Genomic DNA, 25558 nt, shown 5'->3' on the forward strand with positions numbered 1-25558 from the left:
TGGCAAAGTAGGCACAACAAGATAGAATGGGAAAAGCCCTTACAAACTCATCTCACCTCTAATTTAAGTAGAGAGCATAATGGTAGAAAAAATTCTCATCATTAAAATGGGGCGATAAATCTACTTTTAAGCATTTTTTGAGAATTAAATGTGACTACAAAAATAAAGTACGTAGCACATTCCTTAGCACACTTTCAGTACTTTATACATGATACTCTCCCTTTCTCCTCCTCTTCCTGTCCAAATGAGGCTGTCATTTTAGTATTATAGTACCTATAACCAGAGTTTCACACCTTGAAAATATGCCAATGCCACAAAATGAACTGGGCACTGCCAACCCCAGCAATGCATTGGTATCTCTGCAATGCTTGTCAGCTATGGATTCCCATGGCCCAAACATGACTTACCTACTATGAGTCTCCAGAGCCGGGATGTTGGGAATGACAATTTCCGACATGTTCCCAATGTGGAACCCATGCAGTTGCAGGGCATACACTCAAGAATCCTGCAGCTTGGGTATGGTCAGACATGATTAGAACAGAGTATCGACCGCTGAGCTATGGGAATATGCCAGATAAGTGATGTGGTCCCACAACATGGCCAATGGCCGAATCATTGCTTCATCTGGCAGTGAAGTGGTCTGCTCCATCTGCTCCTCACAGATTTTACAAGTCAGCTAAGGAAAGACAAAGAAGCTATGTTCTTCCTACCTCTTAACTGCAGAAGGTTAGGTGGGGGGGGGGCACTGCAATAGAAGAAGAAGACGAAGATGAAGACGGAGACGAGATGGAGAAGGAGAAGGAGAAGGAGAAAGAAAGAAAGAAAAGAAAAAAAAAGAAAAGAAGAAAAGAAAAGAAAAGACAAAAAAAAAAAAAAGAAAGAAAAGAAAGCCATAATGTGACTACATATAATCATACTCAGAGCACTGAGGCGGTAGCTGCCCTGTAAGTCAGCTATGGTTGAAGTTAGAAAACCTGCCAGGTTTGTGGGAACTGGTCTCTAGTAGCAACTGCAAACGTTATTTTTCTCTTTCACGGTGTTTCCTTTTAAACTATGTTTGCAATCTTTGTTGTAGGCATATACCCTGGGGCACCAGCCTAGTGTGTGGAGACTTCAATGAGACACAGCACATAAAAAGACGGAGTATAAGTGTGACGAATCACAATGACAAGGCTGAGTTGGAGGTAACCTGTGCATGGTAAAGTGAATTGAAGACTCCCTTCCTGTGACAGTGCCAAAGGGAGATGAGGGACAACCTGAAGAGATGGACTGCAATCTTCTCCCCAGAAAGTGTGTCCACACATGCTCTGTACCACTCGGCCCTGATCACACATCCAAGGACTGCTCTCACTGCGTCCAAAATAAATATCATCTGCCATCAAGTGCACACATTATTAGCAACAGGCCACATGAGTTAATCATTCATGAAGGTGGGGAATTTGGCATTGATCCAAAGTTAAGCTATGTGTGAGCAAGATGAAAGAGCCTTGCTAGGTATTCGGAAGAAAGACCAATGCAAACACAGCCATGCCATCAACAAAGCATTGCAGTTATTAAAGCCCTCCTATGGTGAATAAATAAAAACTCACCAATGGGAGCTCAAAAAAAAGCAAAAACCAACTTGCCCCTATAGTGACCTCTTTATACCCCTTCCTCTTTTTGGCTTAAGAAGCAAACTTTAAGTTTATAAAAATTAAAGGATAAAATCATATCATGTGACAAAACTAATTCACATAATACATTGAGTTTCACTTTGCTTATGCTTAATATTAAGAAATGATCATGGCTGGGGTTTTTTGCATCTTCCCAACTGGACTTGCTGACAGGACTTGCCAGGATGCTGTTGGGTAGGAAAAGAATTACAAAATGAAGGGAATTTGGAGGAAAAGAATTACAACCTCAGTGCAAATAGATTGAAATTTTCTAAGATGTGCTTTGTGGCCACTCAGCTGCATCACTTGTCTGGAGCATCTCCCGAGATCAGACGAGATCGGGCGCATTCGGGGTGGTATGGCCGTAGACTGTCTGGAGCATCTCTTATGAGTCAGGTACCAAGAATATGTAGTAACTGTATAAATGATATGGTGAGTTCTTTTGTTTTATAGTTGGGAACACATCTTTATATTCCTGTCCTTATCGTGTACAAAATCAACTTGATTAGCAACTTTCTGTTGCACAGACGAAAAGGGAAATGCCCTTCTAGATTTGTAATATAATATTTTTGAATTATGCAAAAAAATAAGATGTTAATATACGAAATTCTATTAGAAGCACAATGCTAATTGCACAGCAAGGAGCAGCACAATGTCCCATGATGCTCTGAGAACAACAGTGAACAAAGACCTGAATCTTGCATAGCCATGACAGCCTATGTGGGAATCCTCCAGACAATGGAAGTTTGCAGCCATCTTTCACTGTTATCCCTACTACATGGTGCTCTCCAGTTTCCACCACTTTCTCAGTTGGGTTCCTTGGACATCTTCTCAATAGCTAATGGGGCTTTTGTTTGTTTTTAGTCAAGCAAGGTATTTCAGACTATTTCTGACTACCTGCTCAGGAAGTATCTCTGATACTTCTGCACCAGGCCATTCCTTCTGTTTTTTGTTTTTGTTTTTGTTTTTGTTTTAGGTCTAGTACTATTAGAATTCAGAAAAAAATTTCTCACCAAATGTGTTGATCCTTTCTGTTTCTATTTCCATTTCTGATGTTGGCTCCTATATTAATATCAGTCAGAATTTTCCAGAGAAACAAGGATATATATATATATATATATATATATATATATATATATATAATTACTATGTATACTATTGTTACTATATAATATATATATTATTATATTTTAGTCAAGTTGACATATAAAACTAACCATTACAGTCCCCATTTAAGGAGAAAACAGCTATTCTCCACAGCATTTTGAATATCTGTTTGTATTCTTAAAAAAATCTACTTTCCAATCTCTCAGAAATATGCCTACAACTTTGAAAGAATTTCTGTTTAGCTGTCTTCTCAAGAATCACGAGAAGATTCTTGATTGAGAGCGGTGACTTTTTAACTTCATTTTTTTCATGGCTCCTCCTTTGAGAATTGTTGAAATCTTTGGGCACTCCCTTTTGGAAAAAATGAAGTCCACACGTACAGTTATCATATTTCACAAAACCCTCAGATGTTTCCTTTAATGGACTTTATGCTGAAGTTTGTAAACCTTTGCTCTAGATAAAGACTTGAGAAATGGGGCATTCTCCACTTTATTTTCGGGAAGTTTTCTGTTTTTAGCACGTGAGTTAAATAGGAATTGATTTAAAAATAGACAAGGTTGGTTGAAGCAACAAGCAAGGCTTATTCTGTATCACTAGATAATTTAAGATGAGAAGTCAATTAATTTCAGAGAAAACACATCCTCAAAAAGTTGTTTTTACTTTTAGAGCCCAAAGAAAACTTTCCATAATCATTGTCACCTCTACAAAGGAGAGTCTTATTTAATGTATTGTAAGGCACACATAATTTTTAAAAGGGCTCCCTTTAAAATCTAGAATCTCAACTATACCTGAACTATGAAATCACAAGGTATTTCAATTGACTGCCAAGCTCTAGCTTAAGTGGGTAAACATGTGCTTTCAGCTGGATTATTGCTAATTGTTTGCATCAATGTTATTATTACTGCACAGATAAAATGAGTCTTCATGTGATAACTAATATGTTATCTATTTATAATCAACTAAATATTTAATCTTAAATATTTATCAGATAATTTTCCACAAAAGTGATTCTATGCCAAATATTGTTTCAGTAATTTTACTACCATTCAGTATAAGATGTTTTATGAAAAAAATTGTGTTTTTAAAAAGTCAGATTTGTTGGGACTCATGGGTGACTCAGTCAGTGGTTGACCGTCTGCCTTTGGCTCAGGGCATGACCCTGGAGTCCTGGGATGGAGTCCTGCATTCAGCTTCCTGCACGGAGCTTGCTTCTCCCTCTGCCTATGTCTCCGTGTCTCTCATGAATAAATAAATAAAATCTTTAAAAAAATTAAAAAAATAAAATAAAAAGTCATATTTGTATAGATACTATCTAAATAAAATATTGTACTTAATAGCTATACTCATATAAGAAACACAGGGAATTTAAATGAGAGGTCCATAGGGTGCCTCGGTAGTTTAGACAGTTAAGTGTCCGACTCTTGGTTTCAAGCTCAAGTCAAGTTCTCAGGGTTATGATCCTGAGGTCTTGAGATTGAGCCCCATGTGGGCTCCCCACGAAATGGGGAGTCTACTTTCCCTCTCCCTCTTTCTCTGCCTCTCCCCTAGCTTGCTCTCTCTCCCCTCTCTCTCTCTCTCTCTCTTTCCAATAAGTAACTCTTGATCAATCAATCAATCAATAAGGCATCCGTAATGATCTGTATTTTTGAATATAGTATTCAGTTTGAGGTACTAAGATTAAGAAAGTCACTGACAAAGAAACAAATGCTTAAAGACTGCAATTGAGGCAATGAGAAATATGAATAGATAGATGATATATAGAGAACCATAGATAGATATGCAACATAGATAGATAGATAGATAGATAGATAGATAGATAGATAGATAGATAGATAGTAGAGAAACTGAGAGTATTTGTTGCTTAGAAAAGTAAGCATGGCAATAAAACAGGAACCCTGAAATATTTAAATAAGTTTCATGTTAAATTCTAGACTCAGGAGAGTATACACATGCTGCAACTTGTGTCAAACAAGAATATGTGCAAGGGGATTCCCTTTGTATGTACACAGACTATATTTAATGGGTTACACACACACAAACATGGTAATAGCATTTGTTCACGGAAAACTTTATTTTTCACTGATTAGTTTTATAGTGTTTGAATTTTTAACCAGTGTATATATTACCTAATCAAAAAATTGTAATTAAAAGAAAATTGCTCTAATTTGGGTGAGGAATACCAATTGCAGATATTGGTTGTAGGATTTACTCCCACAGGAGTAATGAGGAGGAAATAAACATGTATTAATTATGTTCTATATGTCAGAAATTTAATACATTATCTCATATGATCTTGGAACATAGGATCTCCTATTCTCCTTTAAAATAGTTATGTTGAGACCCAGCAAACTTAAGAACCTGTTCAATGTCACTCTTATAATGTAAAATGGAGGTAGAAATTGATTTCAGGTCTGTTTGACTTTGAGCCTCCTTCTTAAAGCTCCCATCTGGTGGAAAGTTTTAGCAGATGATCCCTAGGGTCTATTCCAGTCCTATTGCACCATGACTTCTGAAAGACGAGCTGAGAAACGAGTGCTTTCCAGTCTTTTTAGTTATTATTATAAAGTCAAAAAGACCATCTGGTAAATAAGCAAGTAGTTCCTTGCTTTTGAAATTTGAATGTTGAAATGTTAAGGTCAATAGGAGGGGAGTCAGAAAGGGGTTCAATAAAGGGGTTATAAAGAATAGTACAGGCATCCGAGGATCTTTTGGCAAATAGCCTATATTGGCATTTAGAGTAAAGACAAAAGTATAGAGTTACTTGAAAGACAGAGGGCCAGTGAAGATACTCAGAGAACAGGATGAAATCATTACAGCTGGGAAATAGAGAGATGACCTCAGGCTCTTGTTTTGGACATCAGAAAAGAAGGGGAGCTGAGAAAAGCAACAATTTCTGTGGCTCACATGACCAGTCCCCACGCTCTTCCCAAGCCTTTCCCCATTTCATTCACATTCTCACGATTTCTTCCAACCACTTGGCTGATTTCAGAAGAAATGACACATATTTCATTGAACTCCCAGAACACTCTTATTAAAGATATTCCCTCAACAAGAACTGCTTTAGTTTTTATTGGAAAAATTACAGCTACACAAGCTAGCCAATTACTCTATCTGATAATAGACATGACCGAAAAGTGGGTAACATGCCGAACCACAACAGAATTAACATTTTGCCTCATATTTCTTTGTTGTGCAAATTGTAACATGGTTTGCAAGTCTTTGTTTAGACTAAGAGTTACTAATAAGAGTTGGGTGATAGAGGCCTAAAAACGTAAACTCATCTGAACCTCTGGTTCATACAATGTTTATTAGGTTTGCACAATAAAATTAATTAACTTAGACCATATCATTTGGAGTTTGAGATAAGTCACCCAGAGTCTGGGCTAAGTGGGCTTCGCATGTATTAGGAAGAAGTACATTTGCTGAGTCAATTAATAAAGTAAACCTTATATGCAGGAGCATTAAAATATTTAATGTGAAAGGAAAGTTATTTCCAAGCATGTTCTAAACCAATGGTTCTCAATCAGGAATGATTTTGTACCCCAGAAAACATTTGGCAATGCTGGAGGCAGTGTTGGTGTTTACAATGAGTCTGGGGGATGCTACTGGTATCTAGTGACTAGAGGCTAGGAATGCTGCTAACCATCCTAGAGTGTTTATCATGCACAGGACAGACAGTCTGCCACAACAAAGAATTATCCAGCCCAAAATGTCAATAGTGGTGAGGTTCAGAAACCTCTAAAAGCCTCCATTTATATCTCATGTCAGTTTGCTCACTGCAAACTACGCTTATCCAGCCAGCCCAAGTAGGCCCCCTAAAACTTCCACTAGGAAATCTTTTGTCGGTCCAGGTTAGTTAAAAAAGCATTTAATGTGTCAGTTACTCTCTTCATGGTTTAGAACTCTAATGGGGAAAAAAAAAAAAACAACTCTAATGGGAGACTCTGGTGTGAGCTTATGGTAGTGTCTAGAAGCTGTTACTATAATACCAGTTTTAATATGACACCAAAGACACTAGAAAATGTTCAAACTGAATCCCTTTGCAGAAATCTGTATTGTGACACAACTCACAAATGTAGACCTGTCTTTCCCTCCCTAGACTACATATAATCCAAGAGAAAACTCAGTTCAGCTTTTATATCTTTATATAAATATTTTGTCTTGAATTTGAGTCAGTGGATTTATTTAAGAAAACAATGCTTAATGAAAATGACTATTCTACTATTTGAGTTGAAACTAACTATATATTGTCCTGAATGATAGAGCCATGGCTATTGTGATTATTTTTTACTATTATTATTTATTATTTAGTAACCTGACTTACATTGTCTAAACTAATTGTGCACATTTGTGTACAAACACAAAATGTACTTTGTGTTAAGTTACAAAATTAAAATTGAAGAAAGAAATCAACGTGCTTAGACAAAGGAGAAAGGAGTCTCTTAAGTAGTTTTGCTGGGGCCTCCACAAGCTACTAGACCCTGGGGCAGCTTTGTATTAATTAATATAGCTTTGCTTTAATGATATACATTTGTAATTATGCACCCTTAAGTATTGAAAGAACTTAATGTGTTTTAGATGAAAAAAATATTCAAACCTAACAAAACCCTTTATAAAGTGAAATTCAATTCATTTGTTATAAGGAAATGAGAAAAATAAGCAAAGGTACCAGATAGAGAAATTTTTCCTCTGTTTTCCAAAATTCTTTTGAATTTCTCCTAGAAAGAAATAATTCTTTGTAACTATTCAAGCATGTTAAGAAAAAAATAATAATAATAAAAAAAATCCCTATACAGTAGACCCAGGGACCAGAAGGCACAATAGAACCACAGCTAGGCGTCGGGTTCCTGGTGCATGGAGCCTGCTTCTCCCTCTGCCTGTGTCTCTGCCTCTCTCTCTCTCTCTGTATGACTATCATAAATAAATTAAAAAAAAAAATTAAAAAAAAAAAAAAAAAAAAGAACCACAGCTAGGTTATTTAATCACAAAATCAAGGGGCATGAGGCAGAGGACTCCAAAATTCTCCTCCTCCCTCAATCCTGGAGTATTCAGAAAGTTTTGTTTTGCTTGGTTCTTTTGGTAAAATAAATTTAAATAAAAGACTTGAGATTGTGAACTAGTTCTAAAAAGCGTAAAAACACCTAGACATTAATCAATCTATTTGTGATCTACAAAGACACTGGAGAAGGGGCAGGATGACGTAAAAGTAAACAAAACAATACAAATGATCAGTTTAAGACCTGGTCCTTAACCCTTCAAACTTTTTCTTCTAGGTACTCTTGCTTCAGTAATAATAATAAAACCTTGGACTTTTGACCCAATTCTGCTACTGGCTTTCTGAGTAAATGTAGACGATCACTTAAGTACTTTTTGCCAGTTTCCTGTGTGCAGTGATAGCATCTGTATCGTACATTTTCTTTCTTCAAAGTGGAACATTATTCATCGGCCAAAGAAAGACTAAGCAAACAGTGAGCCCCATGGTCACCTAGTGTGTGATACTGCATGTGATTTTCTTTGAGCACCGGTCTGCATTCCCTGTAGTTCTGACGAGCATAGTTATTTTCTACTGTAGTCAGAATGATCCTCTCATGCAATGCCAGGCAGGTTTTGTAGCACAAGCAATTTGTTGATTTTTATGAAGCATGTTTTAGGGGTAAATACACATATAAAATGGATGTCTCACTCGAGAATTTTTCAAATTGTAGCTTTTCAAATAAATTTAATAGCAGAGCTCCTGCAATTCTTTGAACTCGACATCCTCCTTATAAAAACGCGATCCGCAGCTCTTCTGGCTTGTGACAATTCTACACAGGTACCTATCTTCTCACAGCACAGAACTTTACCAGCTTGCAGGGCATGAACAATACAAACTGGAGGACTGTGAGTGATCTCTCACTGGAAATCAGGATGTGCTCAGGAAGATGACTAGAAGTATGAATAATAGTAAAAGCCTCAGGTTGCTTATCAGAGTGGCATGACTAACATCCTTGGCTTTATGTCCATATTCAGAGATGATATTTGGTTTGGCAAGCCTCCTCTTATTATGCCACTGTTCAAACAAAGAAGGAAGTACCCTGAAAAATGAACAACTTCCATCTCTTAAATATTATCTGGTTTGCCTGAGTCTCCCCACAAAGTGATGACAAATGTGATCCAATGTCTGTCTAAATACGATGGCTCTGGCTTCCGTGCTCTTTGAATACTAGGAGATAGTCCCACCAAACATCTCTACCCACATCTAAGAGAGATGTGCTATATAACAAAGGATTTCGCTTTTGCTATGGGTTCCTGCCATGGAACTTGTAGAACTCTTGGGATTTCCTGAGTGATAGAAATGTCTGTTATTCAAGAGCTTTGTTAATTCAGGTTCATATTTGAGTTTATGCTAGTAAGACGAGTTTTGGTTCAGATCAGGGTTTGCTCATGAGAAAGACCAGTCACTAATCACAGGGTTGGGATTTTGAACCAGCCCAAACTTTGGGAAGAAGAGAGGGGCCAGAGATTGAATTCAATCATTTGGCCATTGATTCCATCAATCTTGCCTATGTAATCAAACCCCAATAAAAACTCTGGATGCTGGCATTCAGTGTAGTTTCCTGATTGGTGAACACATTGATATGCTGGGAGGATGGTATGCCCAAGGAGAAAGCATGGAAGTTCTAAGATCAGGTCCTTCCCAGACCTCATCCTCTGTGCCTTCATTTGGCTATTCCTGAATTGCATCCTATTCTATTAAGAACTGTCATGATAAGTATAGTACCCTGCTGAGTTCCCTGAGTTATTCCAGTGAATTATCCAACTTGAGGGTGTTATTGGAACTCCTGAACTTATAGGCAGTTGATCAGAAGTATGAGTGGCATGGGGACACCCTGAAATTGTGCAGACATTTTCAGTGGAGTAAGTCTCGTGGAGGATTGAGCCCCTAACTGGTGGGGTTGATGCTAAGTCTATTTGGTTGATTCCAGGCTTGAACTGCAGGATACCGCAATGGGGGTTAAAACAGAATCAGCAATCCTGTGGCTGCCATGTGAACACTGGGAATAAATTAATGTTGTGGCACATCTCCTCTACTTCTTCACCCTTTCCCTGATTCTTGGCTAAATCTTCCAGAGAAAACTTTCTCCTGGGAGATGCTGAGTTATACTACCTGTCTGGGTTTAAGAGATGAGCCTTTATTCTCCCCTTAGTCAGTTCCAAGTCTGGAAGTCATCTTCTTTAACAAGGTAGACTTTTCTAAATGCCTAAAACAAATGGAAAGAAGTGCAACACAGGTACCTTAGAATAATCCTATTTCCTAGCCCATCAATCTAATTGCAAGGTCAATGGAAATGCCCTTAAATAGATAGGCTTGTTTTTCCCGCTGATCAAGCCCTAACCCTATGAGGTTCCAGAAAGAGGGAAAAGTACCTCATAACTCCAGTCTGAGGTCCACCTCTCCTTCTTTCTTATCCTTAGGTAGACCTTTGGCAAAAATGACTGGAAATGTGACTATTCAGTTATTTGATGCAGAATGGTAAGGTTACACAGCCCCAGAAATATTTTAAAACTTAGCAGAGCTATCTAAGTTCATCAATCTTGAACTCCACACACAGAGCACCCAGAGCCCAGCCAGTGCCAAACTGGATGGATCTTATCCCAGATCTTTCTCTCCCAAACTCTTCTTTCAGTTTGTGGTAAAGTTCAAACTCTCAGGTTTTGAGTAAGGATGCAACAAAATCAAGCAATACCATTGAGGCTTAGGAAAATCTCAATCCATACAGGGTACAGACACATTTTTTCATAAAGTTACAAAGCCTCCAGAACTCTGTTAAACCTATACCCAATTTTCATTACCAAATAGAACAGTTAGCTTCTCCAGTTGAACATCTGCATTCAGTTCAGTGGTCACAACAAAGTTTTCCTCAAGAACACAATGTGCCCATGCTTTCTTTATAGATGTTGCTAAAGAACCTACTCAAGTGTCTTTCTCAGAACAAAGTAATTCTGTCCCAAACCGAACTAAAATCTTCACCTTTTAGGAAGCTACAACTGCTTTGAATATTTTTACTTATTTATTTTTAAAGATTTATTTATTTATTTATTTATTTATTTATTTATGAGAAAGAAAGAGAGAGAAAGAGAAAGAAAGAGCTTGAGTAGCAGGAGGGGCAAAGGGAGAAGGAGAGAGAGAGAGAGAGAGAGAGAGAGAGAGAGAGAATTCCCAAAGAGATTTCCCACTGAACACAGAGACAGACATGGAGATCCATCCCACGACCCTGAGAACATGATCTAAGGCAAAACCAAGAATTGGCTGCTTAATGCACTGAGCCACCCCCGGGCACTACTGCTTTCAATATTTTTAAATGATTTTTTTGGTTTAATATATATATATATATGATATATATATATATATATCATATATATGTATGAGAGATAGATGATAGACAAATATATATAAAATCTCACATACAGTGGTCTAAGAAACATAAGGGTTATCAACCTAATTATTGAGTATGTCATCAGAAGACACTGAGATCACATTTTATAAACCTGGTTTATTTTACCCAATTTAGAAGGGTCATGGCAAACTTCGAGGACCACTTGCTTCTTAGATATTCTGAACTCCATGCAGAAAAGTCATTCTCATGCTCTGGGCTGAAAAAGAATATCACCATCTGGATTTAAGACCATTAGTTCAGAAATGAGGATTTGTTTTAAAATTCATCTTGTTTCATAATTTTGAAGGGAATAAGCCTCAGAATATGCTCAATTACTCTATATCTGTAGGTAATGATGGACAACATCTTTACCTTTTCAACTTTCATATATTTTCATTAGTTGTTTATTTAACAAAGTGCAGCAGCACTTCAATAACTTGCATCTAAAATTTTACTGTTCATTTGCTTGCAACGGCAGCCCCTGGAGGTTTCACATACCTGGCCCTGATCTTTTTCCACTCCATTTCTGATAAATAATTCTTGCCTATCTTTGCCTCCATCTCATTTGAAGCAAGGCCAATATTTTCTTATCTGCTTGTAGATGTTTGTGTACGTTTGATACACATCTGCCTGTCCCTAGCATTAAAGCAATCAAATCTCTCCCGCATATCCTTTGCTTGACAATAATCTCATCAAATAACATTAATACACACATTCTGATGTGCAGATACTACTAATAAAAAAAAAATAACTGGATAGTTCCTTAGTTCTTATTTGGTTAGGAAACCATGACATTTCCTGTGCCTTAAGCCACATGTTCGTTTAATGACTCTAATTTCAAAAAAAAAAAATAAATGACTTTATTCCTCAATAATAATAATAATAATAATAATAATAATAAATAGCAGCAATGCCCTTTCCTATCTGAGAGGGAGCTAGAAATATAGTCTTCAAGATCTGATGGAAGAAATCTTGCTTCCTTCCCACCCACTTCCAAGTCCTCTTGTTCTCATGGCCAGTGAGCCTGGCTCTCAATCTAAGGGTGGTGACATGGCTGACAGGAAAGGAATAGTTTTGTGATTCAGCAATGGCTTAAACAATGCTGCTTCTGTGGTAGCACTCGGATCCCGGAAGGAATAGAATGACTGCTCAGACTGGGCCAGCTCTGCCCTAGGACCCCTTAGCTGCCCCTCCCTTCAGGGAAAGTCTCCCCTTGGGTGAGCTTCAGAGGTGCTGCCCTTGGACACAACACAAGAGTCTTTCCCACTGTGCTGAGCCAACCAGGGAGGCCAAACAGATGATGCTGCCACATGACAAAAGCCTGCTGTCCCTTGGGCCACCCTGCCTGCTTTTTGTCCCCAATACAGGGAGCCCACCAGGCTAACTGCTCATCCCTTATTGAAAATACCTACAGAGCCAAATGGAGATGGACCCCTTTGTATCATTTGTCTTCTTGCTTGTTTGTTAAACATGTTCTGTTTTTACTCTCTTTTGGTCTTCCTGGTAGAGACCAGAAAAGGAAAAAAAAAAAAAAAAAGATGTTACAAAAGAACATAGACTGTTTTTTGAGCTTGTTATTTAAGCAAAATTGTAAAAATCTCTAAGTTCCTCAAGAAAAACATTTCTCTCCTCTAAGAGATTCAACTGTTTCAAAAAGAATCTGCACTCACGTTACTTTCTGAACAAAATAGTCCGTTCTGTTGAATTCTATCAATTTATATATCTACAAAAGTATGTGTGTATTTATATGTCCTTTATATGTATGTATGTACATATTCTTTATACGTATGTTATTTATATATAATATATATTATGTGTGTACATGTTATATATTTTTATAATACTCTTTCTCAAATTATATCTTATAAGACTGTATCTTCATTTACATCCTTAATCTTGACTAAATAAATGAATATATGCTACATACTAAATAATGATTGCCCTTTCATTTGTAGCCTATGAGATAATCACTAGCTATTTTTCTCTGGGTGATTGAAATTGTGCTTTCCCCTTTAAAGGAATCTGTCAAAAATTTCATAAATATATGTGGTGGATGTGCTTCAGAATCATGATTTGCCATGAGACAGGAAAGAAGAGCGGGCCCTCCCTTTTTCACTTTGCCAAAATGATGAAAAGCATTGCTTTGAGTTTTTCCTTGTGTCTGTCTGTGAATTTTTGCAACTTCTCTAATCATTTTTCATGAGGGTTTTCACAACTTCAGTGAGTTTGGGGGGAAAATAACAATCCTGAAAACTGTGCACATTATTAGCCTCCCTTTGAAGCCCTTGCTGCAAATGTCTCAGTCCGGCTAGTGGACCATGGGGAGTATGAGGACGGAGGCAGCTTCTTATCAGAGAAATGAGTGGGAGAACATTTCCTTGTAGTGACTGTAACAGCCGTGGTAATTCTGGGTGAAAAGGCCATAATGATAACATCTACAAAATGGTACACTGTTCTCTGAAATGCAACACGAATATTCCCAAGAATGGAAGATAACTAGCTGTACACAGGACAGACAAAACATACTAATTCACAAAACCATGGAGATGTTTTTTATCATCTCCTCCATACCCCCTCACCCCCCACCCCATTGCTTAAAAGAACAACGTCAGAAAGAGGAGGAAAGAGTTCAAATTACATTTCTTTTTCTTTTCTAACAATTCTATGAGAAAACAAGAGGAAGGACAACTAATGCTGAAGCCCAGGTTTGGGAAGAGAGAAGAGGAGGAGCAGATAAATTAGCAGACCCGATTCTAACAGTTGAAGATCAAATAGAAGAACAATTGAAAATGGGGGGAAAAATTGGGATCTGGCTAATAGAGGGCTATGAAAACGAGTGCCGGGTACAGACATGCAACCATTTTCAGAGAGTGAGTGGAAGGAGAGAGAAACAGTGGTTTGCAACAAACAGGAGGCTGCATTGGAAGGCTGTGAGGCTATGTGTCTATCTAAGGAAGGACCAAGGAAGACACAAGAGAGTTCCTTGCAGTTGACTGATTCCAAATAAGCCACTCACACATGAGGCATTGCGCTCAGGTCTGCTTCCTACGTCTAGGTCAGCCATGACCAGAGGAGAACCATCAATCACTCCCACTCACAAAACGGAGTGAGAGTGATTGATTGTTCAAGACTGAATTAGCCCTGCCTGATTCATGGGAAATCTTAATGGAATCTGGGAGCCCTGAACTGGAAACTGGGGTTTTGGCCTGGAAATGGACCCCAAACCTTAGGGCTAAGTCCAGGTGTGCCCTAGTCAATCCAAATCCACAGCTTCGGGAGGAAGCATTTGGATCCTGAGTTCCACACATTGCTTATTTTGTTTTACCATTTTCAGATTTTCTTCCTGAAAGGCAAGATAAAAATAATACAGCTATTTTCTTGGTGTTTTAGGAGTAGATTCCATCAGGGTTTTCATTAAGAACGTGCTGACTTCCCCTACCCCAAGCTTAATAATGACACTATTGTAAATATCTATTTTCAGGTAGTAGTTTCATACACAGGGATATGACATAGAGAACAATATATCTCAAAAAATACACATTCAACTATAGAGTCCAGTGCTCAAGAACATTAACATGGCACAAGTTAACGGTCTTCTCAAGAGACTTCTTTGCCTCTCAAATTATCCCACACCTTTCTTGTTATTATTTTAAACTCAAAAGCAAATTGAAATTTTGCTGAAATTCTAAGTTATGTGAACACAAGTTTTGTTCCTAGGACTCTTTAGGTTGGGAAGAGGAAATGCCTGACATTTCTTAAACAAACCAATGATGACGAGCTATATATGGCTCAGACGTGACGATCACTCCTCTCCCCTCGAACCTCTGCCCCTCGAGGTTTACAGACCAGCTTGAGCTTCGATCTGAACCCTTGCAAGACCTAGTGAGGGACATTTATTTTCAGTGGAGAGCCCCCCTCATTCTTGAAATTCCTCCTTTCTTCAAATCTCACAGAATCTAAGTTTAAACCTCCGGGTAAATTATAAGGAAATCTTTTAGAGCAGCCTTTTAGTCGCTTGTGGGCTGTACTATATTTATTAGCAGTGCAGGCCTCTTCTTGTTCATTCTTTCTACTTAGTTATAACATCACATCCATTTTAGTACACACCTTAAACAGAAAAGTGATAAGGGAAAATATTCCAAGTGATTTATCTAATTCAGATTACAATCTCTAGAGATGGCAAGCCGAAATCAAACTCTAGACCATTTGAGGCTAGCCCAAATTTAACGTCTCTCTAATGAGGCCATCTTAGATTGCTCCCTGAAGAGTCAAGTCTGGGATTGAAGTGGTGTGAAAATTTTTCCCTATCAAGCACACATGCTTTGACATAGCCAAAACACATTAAGAAGTCCCCTTTGCTTCTAAATATATTCAGCGTTCTTTTTGATATTTCACAGAACATTGTATTTAATAAAAATGAGTTTGGGAACAAAACTACTGAGCATATATTGATGAGACAGGTAACTTGTTTAAGAGGAAATGATGTGGTGTATGTAAGTCTGTATTAGTTGGAAGGAAAAGCCCAGCATCCAGATGGAGTAGCCAGCTACATGGGTGCAAGACTGAGGTGTCCTGAGAATCAAATCACTCCCATCACTGCTTCTTTTCCACCTGAAATTATTGTTATTTCTTAACTTAAAACTTCTTTAAATAGTTTACAATATGGAATTCTGAGTGAAGAAAACACACACATTTTATTTATCCAATATCTCAATAATTTTAAATAACACTAACCAGCCAACAGAGTTGAGGGTGAGGTACTGCAATACAGATATGGATGTGAAGTTCATGTTGATAGAAGAGAGGGTACAAGAGTCCCAGAGCATGGCTTCTAATGGAGAGCACAGGTAGGAGGTCATCTCAGGAGAACCTCTGCCCTAGAAGAGAACTACTTAAATGTGAAATGAAAGTAAGCAGAAGGGTACTTTTTTTAGAATCAATAAAATACTAAATTTTAGAAATGTACACACAATATATAAAAATTCAAGCAAGTCTTTTTTCTTTGGGCTGTGATACAGCCATTTCCATTTTGTTCCTCTGATTATCTTTGGGTGCATTCTGTTTTTCCAATGATCGCTTGGTCCAATCATCATCTTGGTCCAATTATTGTGTTTCTCATTAGACCTCCAGTTCCACGTCCAGGATTCTCTCTTTTTTTTTTTTTTCTTTTTTTACGTCCGAGATTCCTGACAAATGTCTAATCCATTTACTTACCACATATCACCTCAACAAATCTACCAGGTTTTTGCCTCAATTCCTGTCCTAAATATGATATTTACTGCACATCTTTCCCCCACATCCTCCAGCATGGCTGTGCTGTCAGTCCAACACACAATCTAGAATGTAGTTAGCAATCATTTTATAAAGACTAGAGATAGTGGAAGTGTAGTGCCACCTAGAAGACCCAGGGGCTGGGAAATGGTGATTTTGGAGCCATCCTCCTCTTTTATTTCCAGTGTCAGAGATTTCATCCACCAAGTAAGTCTACTGAAATGAGACTGTGGACTGAGAACAGAGATACAACTAGGAGAACAGCACCTTTGAACCAGTTTAATCTTAAAAGACAGGGAGAATCATCCAACTGGCATTTGAGATGTTCAATGAACTAGCAATAGAACATTCATGATGAAAGACTCTGTTACAAGGCGAAATAAAATTGCAAAACTCCATTTTTGTTTTCTGTACTTTTGAGAACACAAGTCCATATTTAAGAGTGGCTTCTGCTTGGCAATGGTACACCTGGGGATCATTAGTTTAAAACTGGATTGGGAATCCATGATTCCTAGGGAATATGAGTTGCACACTCAGTAGGGAAAATGTTCCCTCTGAACTGCCCTTAAAAGCATAGAGTGGGAAATGGTTCTGTTTGGATTACGAATCCAGGTCAGAGAAGGAGAAGCCTTCTCCACAATATAAACAACTTCAACCATCTTTTGCTACATCAAATGCCAAAGTTGATATACTAAGAGAGTATACTGAGTACATTTTATTGGATCTAATGGTGACTGTTTTCCCACCGATAGGAGAGACAAAGAGAGGATAGGAGAGAGGAGGCAAGGGAAGGAAAGGAAAGGAAGGAAAGGGAAGGGAAGGGAAGGGAAGGCAAGGCAAGGCAAGGCAAGGCAAGGCAAGGCAAGGCAAGGCAAGGCAAGCAAGGGAAGAGAAAAGAAGAGAGATGGGAAGGAGAAGAGAAGGGAAGAGAAAAATAGTCTCTTTTAATTAAGAGATTATATTTCCTGTGTCCATGAGTCATCACTCGAGAGCATTTCATGACCATTTTAAAAGAATTACTGATTTTAATGAGGCAGATACAACACAGCTATGTATGCTGCATGCACAGGACAGTATTGTGTCATGACAGTGACAAAAATAGTGACTGGCTTTGTGACTCATTCACATTACGAAATGAATAAATCCCTTGGTGTATTAATACCCTAGAGGCTATTTCACATTTTTTTTTATTAAACAAGGCCTTTATTTGTAGGGTGCAGCAGCACTCTTTGTGGTTACAGCACCATAGACATAATGACACTCTTAAAATATTGTGCTTTCAATTGATTCTATAAATACAGTCATGGGTTGGAGTGTATACAGTATCTATAAACACATATGTGATAATATTTATTATCAGCCATGTCTTATTTTCACCATTTGACTTTAGTTTGATGACAATGATGGATATGAATTCCAAAATGTTAGTTTCGCTATTTTTTTCCCTTCGTTTAAAATAAATATCTTTTAAGTACTTTCCTCCTTGGGCAATGTGTTTCTCATTTGCTATGGCACTAAGTGTATAGGTATGGCTGACCGCTAACCTGACATGTGCCTGTCACCAGGGACTGCTGGTTCTTTCATCTTCTTAATGGACATTTCTCTACAGATGTCTGTGGCCTACCTGACTATAATCCTTTAAATTTTAATTCACTTTACATTTAGCCTGGTCATAAATACCATTTAGGTACCAATACTCTGCTTTATGCAATCCCTAAGGTGGTGCTTTTATTTTAATGAGGCCATTTGCAACTTAAGAGCAAAAAAATTCCATCTTTGATTGAATATATTTGTCAGTTTTATTCCCGATTGGCATTTTCATGGGAAAACTTGGATAAAACTAAAGGATGGCCGCTTACCAAGTGGGATAAAAGTTTCAGTATGTTTCTACTCTCAAAATCTACTGAATAAATGGTCTTTGAAATTCATTTTGAAAACATCAAAGTAAAACCAGGCTGTAATCAAAAGTAAAATCCAGAATTAAGTTATGTTACAAATGAAATTTCCACTAGCATTTTTTTTTTCTATTTGAAAGGGGAAAAAAAAATGACTCCGGTTAAACTATTGAAATGATGGACTGGCATGATAACACATGGAAGTGAATGTAGAAGAATATATGCAAATAGTGGCTAAACGTCAATTTTGCAATTGCGTTCTCCTATGTTTATTCCATTGTTAATCTCTTTGTAAGTAACACCATTGTCTTCCCTCCACCACCACCCTAGCATTTGGGAGCAGGTAAATTGCCACTGACTTTTTAACTTATTTAAAATTTGCTATGAAATGAAATTGTTAAAAATATACCTCTAAGAACCATATGCACAGTTTCATGATCATGAGGCCTAATTCTCCACTCTAGTCTACACGTTTTCCTGAACACTCTTAGAGAGGCCCTTTGCATTCATAGAATCTAACTTTTATGCATAAGAGATGAAAAATATTAAACTGGATGTTTGCTCTGCATTTGTCAATGGTGATTTTATACGGTTTTATATGAGGGGAGGAGGGACAGGGAGAGTTTAATTTGAGAAACAACAATATTGAAACATTTTCTTGGCAAGAAATGAGAATTTGACTATTTAAAATGTATAACAAATACATTGGTTAACATGAATATTAATTTAATTGTCAGGTTTACTTTTCCAACTTTTTTTACAATATTCCTTAAATGGGAATAATGGTAGTCATTTCTTTACATAAGAATGAATGATAGTACAACATCCAATACAACAGACTAACTCTTCCTACAAGGTGCTTCACTCTCTCTTCTTTTTCCATTTAATCCTTTTGCCCAATTTCAAGATGTTATAATGTTTTGGCAAATATGAAAACCAAATCTCAGAGAGGTTAAATTACTTTCAAATGTCACATGGGAAGTCATGAAGTTGGAATTCAAACCCACATCATTTAGAATCCTTTCATTGTTGTAATTCAACCCTCTACGCTGCCTCTCTGCTGTGTGCTGAGTATAATTTTTGTTTGTTTGATTAATATATTAAAGATAAGTTAGTATTCTAATACAACTAAGCCAAGCCAAGTCTTGAGGTTGATATTCTGACATTTCTTTAGTAATCTTTTTATCAAGGGCACTCTATCTTTCAGAGAATACCCTGGGCCATATAAGTTGGGAAATGGGACTGCTGCACATTTCAGTAACTGCCTGTGTAATTTATATTCACATTTGCATGTTTTTGTCCTTAAAATTCCTCTGAGTAAGTGAACCTCAACACAAATAACGTGCATTATGAGCCTAAACAATATTTCATACCAAAACAGGGTGTTCATAAATGAAAATAATACCACTGCTATCTTCTAATAAAAGGCAACACAAATATTTAGATATTCTATGACAGGTGTCAATATATTTTTCTGTTTTGTCAAATAATTAAACCACCAAGGAATCTCTGCTTGTGTCAAGAAATAAGTCAGTCTATTTGTCGTGATTTATCACCCAGGATAACAATCGCAAAGTGATACATGACAAGTTTGTGAGAGAGGAGAGACAGAGAAGGAAATTCTTTAAAAATAAAAGTATACTGGGTGGCTCAGTTGGTTAAGGACCTGACTCTTGGTTTCTGCTCAGGTCATGATCTCAGGGTTGTGAGATCGATCCTGGTATCAGTCTCAATGCTGAGTGTAGAGCCTGATTGGGACTCTGTGTCTCCCTCTCCGTCTGCCCCTCCCCACTCTCTAAATATATATGCTATAAAGAATAGCTATTCTTTATTCTTTAGAAAATCAGAAACCCATATCCTATTCACAGCAACCTTCTTGCCTTGATTCCTCTCTCCCTTCCTTCTTCTTTTCTTTCCTAAATTCCCTGGCCTAGCACTCAGCAATAATATATCCACCTTTACTGCTTAAAATAAATATGCAAAACAAATAAACACAAGTGTTATCAAACCTATTTGGAGGGATTGCATTTTTAACATTTGAAAATACAGCAAGCAAATGTTTTTGAATAATCCAGGAGTCCTTGTCTGCTTGGAGGCTGAATAAACCCTTAGATCATAATTTTTGTAGAGCCAAACCTAATATATCGCAGACTACATATTCCTGGAAATCTTTTAAAATGAGTATTATTTTTCATAAATTAAAGGCAATACGTTTGAAGTGTACTTACTTTTCTTGATAATTGATAAGAGCCACATCAAATATTTATTTAACATTTACTATTTGGGAGGCATTATGTGCAGTGCTTTTTGTTCATTATATCCTTTATTCTGATAGCTATCATGATCAGCACTATTATTTCTATTTTACAATTGAGAATATTAAGGTAAACAGATTTTAAATGATAATATATGCCCGCTTATCTATTAAATTGTAGAACCAAGATCGTGTCTCATGTATGTTTGTCCTATTTCAAAAGTCTCAAGGTGGTGCTTAACCATAACTCTATGAATTTCAGTAAGTAAAAGGAAATTCTGGATTCTATTCTCCCCATTGCCACATCTGCCTATTGCTATCTGCTGTGTACTGAGAGGGAACCAGTGTATTTCTTGTATATTAATAGATATCTCAAAGTTTACATATCCAACATTTTATGTATATAAAACTGGACAACTGATATGTGTTTGCCTCCTCAAAAAAATCCTCAGGGTGCCTGGGTGGCTCAGTCAGTTGAACTTTGGACTCTTGGTTTCAGCTCGGGTCATGATCTCGGGGCCGTGGGATCAAGTCCTGTCTCTGGCTCTTTGCTCAGTGGGGAGTCTACTTGGGATTCTCTCTCTCTCTCTCTCTCTCTCTCTCCCTCTCTCTTTCTCTCTCTGCTCCTCCCCCTGTTCTCTTTCTCTCTCTCTCTAAAATAAATAAATCAATCCTTAAAAAAAAAAAAGCTGTACCTCTCATAGTCTTTTCTACCTCCATTGCTGACAACAAAACTCACATCCTTAGCTTCTCTCACACTACACATCCAGTCCATGAGTAGATCCTGTTATCAATACTTTCTAAATCCATCTAGAACTCAACTGCTTCTTATCAATCAGACCACACTCTGTCTGGGCCAAGACACCATCTTGTCCCATACCAATTACCATGATCACTGCCTCATCATTCTTGTTGCCTCTTGTCACCTTTGAGTCTATCCATGCAGGTGCCAGAGAGATGATTTTAAAACCTAAGACATATATATGTCTTCTCTTTTCAAAATCTTTCCATGACTTCCCATTTCCCACATAATAAAACCTAACATACTTACTTTGATCTATAAGACCTTACAAATCTGACCACATCTCCTGTTCTATGTCTGCTCACTCCAGCCCGGTGCACAAACAACACTGGCCTATTTGTTGACATTTGCACGCACAAAGCAAGCTCCTATCTCAGTGCCTTTACACTTCCTGTTTCCCCTCTTTGGAAAGCTTTTCCCTCATTACTCACATGAGTAGCTCCATTAGTTTAAAAGGTTATGTCAGAACACAGCCACTCCCACTTGTTTACATATTGTCCAGAACTGCTTTTGGGCTACGAGGGCACAGCTGAGTAGTTGTGACAGGAACCATCTGGCCCATAAAGCCTGAAATATTTATTATCTGTCCCTTTACAGAAAAAAAAAATTTGCCCACCCCTGTTATTTTCTCAGTGTTCATCACTATGTTGCATGCAAAACATTTTATATATTTGTTTCATTTTTGTCTGTCCCTTTTTCCATAATATAAGCTCCATGAGGGCAGCAGTTTTCAGCATTCTGTTTGTTGCTGTAATTGCTGGTGCCTAGAATAGCACTGGCACGTAGCACTTTCAATAACTATTTGCGGATGTGCAAAGAAATTTTCTGGGTGGCATATTCTGACTCTATGCTCTCAACTCATGTTTCTTGGAAATGCTAACATTCTTTATAAGTAACTCTCTAACTTACCTTATTCTCCCAAAGAAAACTTTATTTTGTTAATAATGGTAACGTTCATGGTGATGGTGATTGGTGGTCCATCAGCTTTGGATTAAGTCTAGATAAAAGTAATTTTTCTCTACGAGAATTTGAATTTTTTCAATTTATAGTCATGAATGAATTTGGTAAGAAAAGGTGCTATGTGCAACACTCAAAAGCAGAGTTGGGAGAGAGCAGGTAGGAAACGTTCTTGCTCTATTCATTATTAAAGCAAATCATACAGCAGGAAAAGGTCATAAAGTCTTTCAAAATTCCCAGGTAAAATACATACTTCAGTTGTTATAGTTTTTGAAAGAAGTCCAGAACATGAAATAAGAAGGGGTAGGTTAGAGTCCTGGCTCTATTATATACCAAGTGTAATAATCTGAGATGGGGATTACTAAAATATCCATATCACAGGGTTATTTTGAGCATTAGATGAAATGAATGTGATTTAACCTATTTTATCATAAATATTCAAGAGATGTAAACAATCTGGAAAATCTGAGCTAATTTTACTAAAATCTAACAAATGTTACAACTTTATGGGCAACTGTGGGAAAATATTCTGGTAGACGTAACGTTGATTTGGTGTCTTTCCAACCACTAGTACAGTGTTTCTTTCTTCCCACAGATCTTGATATGGTTTCATAGAAATTTGAAGTAAACTGACCTGGATTGACTCAGTTTATCCACTGACCAGCTCTGTTGTCTTCAGCAAGTTATTTAACATCTTTGAGACTCAATTTCTCCTTATGTAAAATGATGAAGACAATAATATCTACTTAACAATGTTCTGATGAGAATTAAGGGATTATATATAAAATACTAAACAGAGCATCTAGCATATTTCAAATTCTAAAATTTTAGTTCACGAAGGTCCTCCTCCCTTTCCCTATAATTCTTACTTCCTAGGGTTAATCATACAGCAAGTACATGCTACATGGTTTTAAAACTCCTTAGCAACTTATCTTAGGCTTATAAAACAAGCCTATTAAAGAATCAGGTATAATATGTTCACACCCTATGTCCTGGACATTTTTATCTTGTTGGAATTTTGAAATTTACACACATGCGTGCGCAAACACACACATACACGAAAGCACAAATAAATTATTCTTTGATGATAAATTTTAGAACCCCGAGAAAAAATAATCCAAGAAAGAAAATATTTTCTTAATCTTTCAAATGATGTTATGTAGATATCACATAATTCTAGTATTGGGAACAGCTATTCCCTTGATACACATTTTTAGTAACATCCTGTGTTGCCCCCGCATTAGTTCAGTTTATAGTTTTTTTTTTTTTTCCTTGAGAGAGAAGAGAGAATTTCTAGGTTACTTTTGTTTTACTCTCTGAGTTAAAAAGGAAGTTGTGTTACTGTAAAATCTAAGTGCAGCTCCAAGAGACAATGAGACTATCCCCATGCTTCTACTCAGAGCTCTGAAATTCAGTGAGTTGGCCTATTTTAGAATTGAAACACAGAATCTGTGTTTTGTTTTCTTTGTTGCTGCTGTGTATGGACAGGACTGAGTCCAGTCCTTCGCTCAATGTGTCTGAGAACTCTTTCCTAGTGGAGCAGCCTCACCTAGTCACTTAAAAAAACATTTCTCTTTTTACTGGTGTTTCCAGTACTCATTATTTTACCTTTATCTACATTCTTCTGCATTTCATCTTTGTCTTTGATCAGCCTGTACTTTGACCTCTTCCTAGTTTGAAAAAGTTTTATTCATAGACTTTTCCCACCTTTCCTAACCTTTTCCGAGTCAGTTATTTTTCCAAAGGGTCAACAGCTATGGAATTCAGTATGCTAACTTCAAATAGTGACCTCTTTAAATAAACATTGCTAAAAGGAGTTGTTCAAAGGCAATTGTATGGTCTAAATAAAGCTGGGCTTAGTCAACCTTGTGAAGCAGTTAGAGTTTATCTTTCTCTTCCTCCTCTTCTATCAAAACATGGCTATCCTATGATCCATTTCCTTAGGGCTCTGCTTTTGTTGGTTGACACTAATGCTTAAATGTGTGTTAATGTTATCCTAGCTTGCATTCTCAATTCTCTCTCATTATCAGAATGTTCGTTTACCATATTCCAAGGATATGAATATATTTTTAAAATGTGATTTAACACCTTTGTAATTGGGATAAATCTCACTAAGACTATCATGGTTAAATTGACAGTCCCCCCCGCCCCCCCCCCCCTTTTAGTTGTATCTCAAACAATGCTGTACTTCATCATTGATGACATTGTGAAAGAAGACAAAATTAGGGATTCCTAGGAAGTACAAGACATTTATTTGTTGAATTTTAGGCACAATAGGATCTTAATGCGAGTGTTAATTCTGGCCAGGAAGTAATATCCTTACTTCCTTCAAGCTCCACCTGTCATGTACACGACTGCTGACTCCAGCTATAAACCGACCTACCCAAAGTCCAAAAGGAGGATCTCAAAATTTAGTGGATGCTTGCGCCTTGTATTGCAGGGCTTGGAAGGGCTGATATTACTTCCATAGGATACATTTCTATTATTCAGAAAGATTCCAATGTAAGTAAAGAGAAGAAGTGGGTAGAGAGTGTGCTTCAGGGGAACTCTGACTACCCAGTTCTGCAAAAGGTAAGCAGAACTTCTAAAAAGTATTAAAAAAAAAAGTATTGAATTAAAAAAAAATATTTTCCATTCTTGATCCTTATTCTTAGCATTCGTTCATTTTTTGTTATGGCCATTTCATTCAATTTCTCTTTATAATAGTATTGGTATGACACTTTGTCAATGTGAAGGGGGCAGAATGAAAAGAAAATGAAACAATCTATTCAGTTTCCTCTCTTTTAATGACAATTTAATCATGTAGCATGTTCTCTACTCTTTTCCCAGCTATTACTTCATGACTCATAAATCTGGGAGGAATATTACCATTTGTACAATGTTGCCTGATACGGTCAAAGTCACACTGCCACATCTTGTGTCTCTGATGGATTTACCTGGCCATGAAATCTGGAGATGACACCCTTCTTGGGCTGTAGGGACTGTGTGCTTGCAATGGGAAAAATTTGCCACTAGATGGTGATCTTGCAAATTACCAACAGAACAGAAGCTCACTTCTCTTCAATTTAATTTTATGAGAAAAAATAATAATAATTGTATAGTGAGATGCCAGAAATGTTTATTTTTCCCTAACATTTTAAACATTGTTTGTACCAAAATATAATTATCTTACATCATTAAATCTTAATTATTTAAGACTATAA

The sequence above is a fragment of the Vulpes vulpes genome, chromosome 5 (genome assembly GCF_048418805.1).
Source record: "Vulpes vulpes isolate BD-2025 chromosome 5, VulVul3, whole genome shotgun sequence".
Lineage (NCBI taxonomy): Eukaryota > Metazoa > Chordata > Mammalia > Carnivora > Canidae > Vulpes > Vulpes vulpes.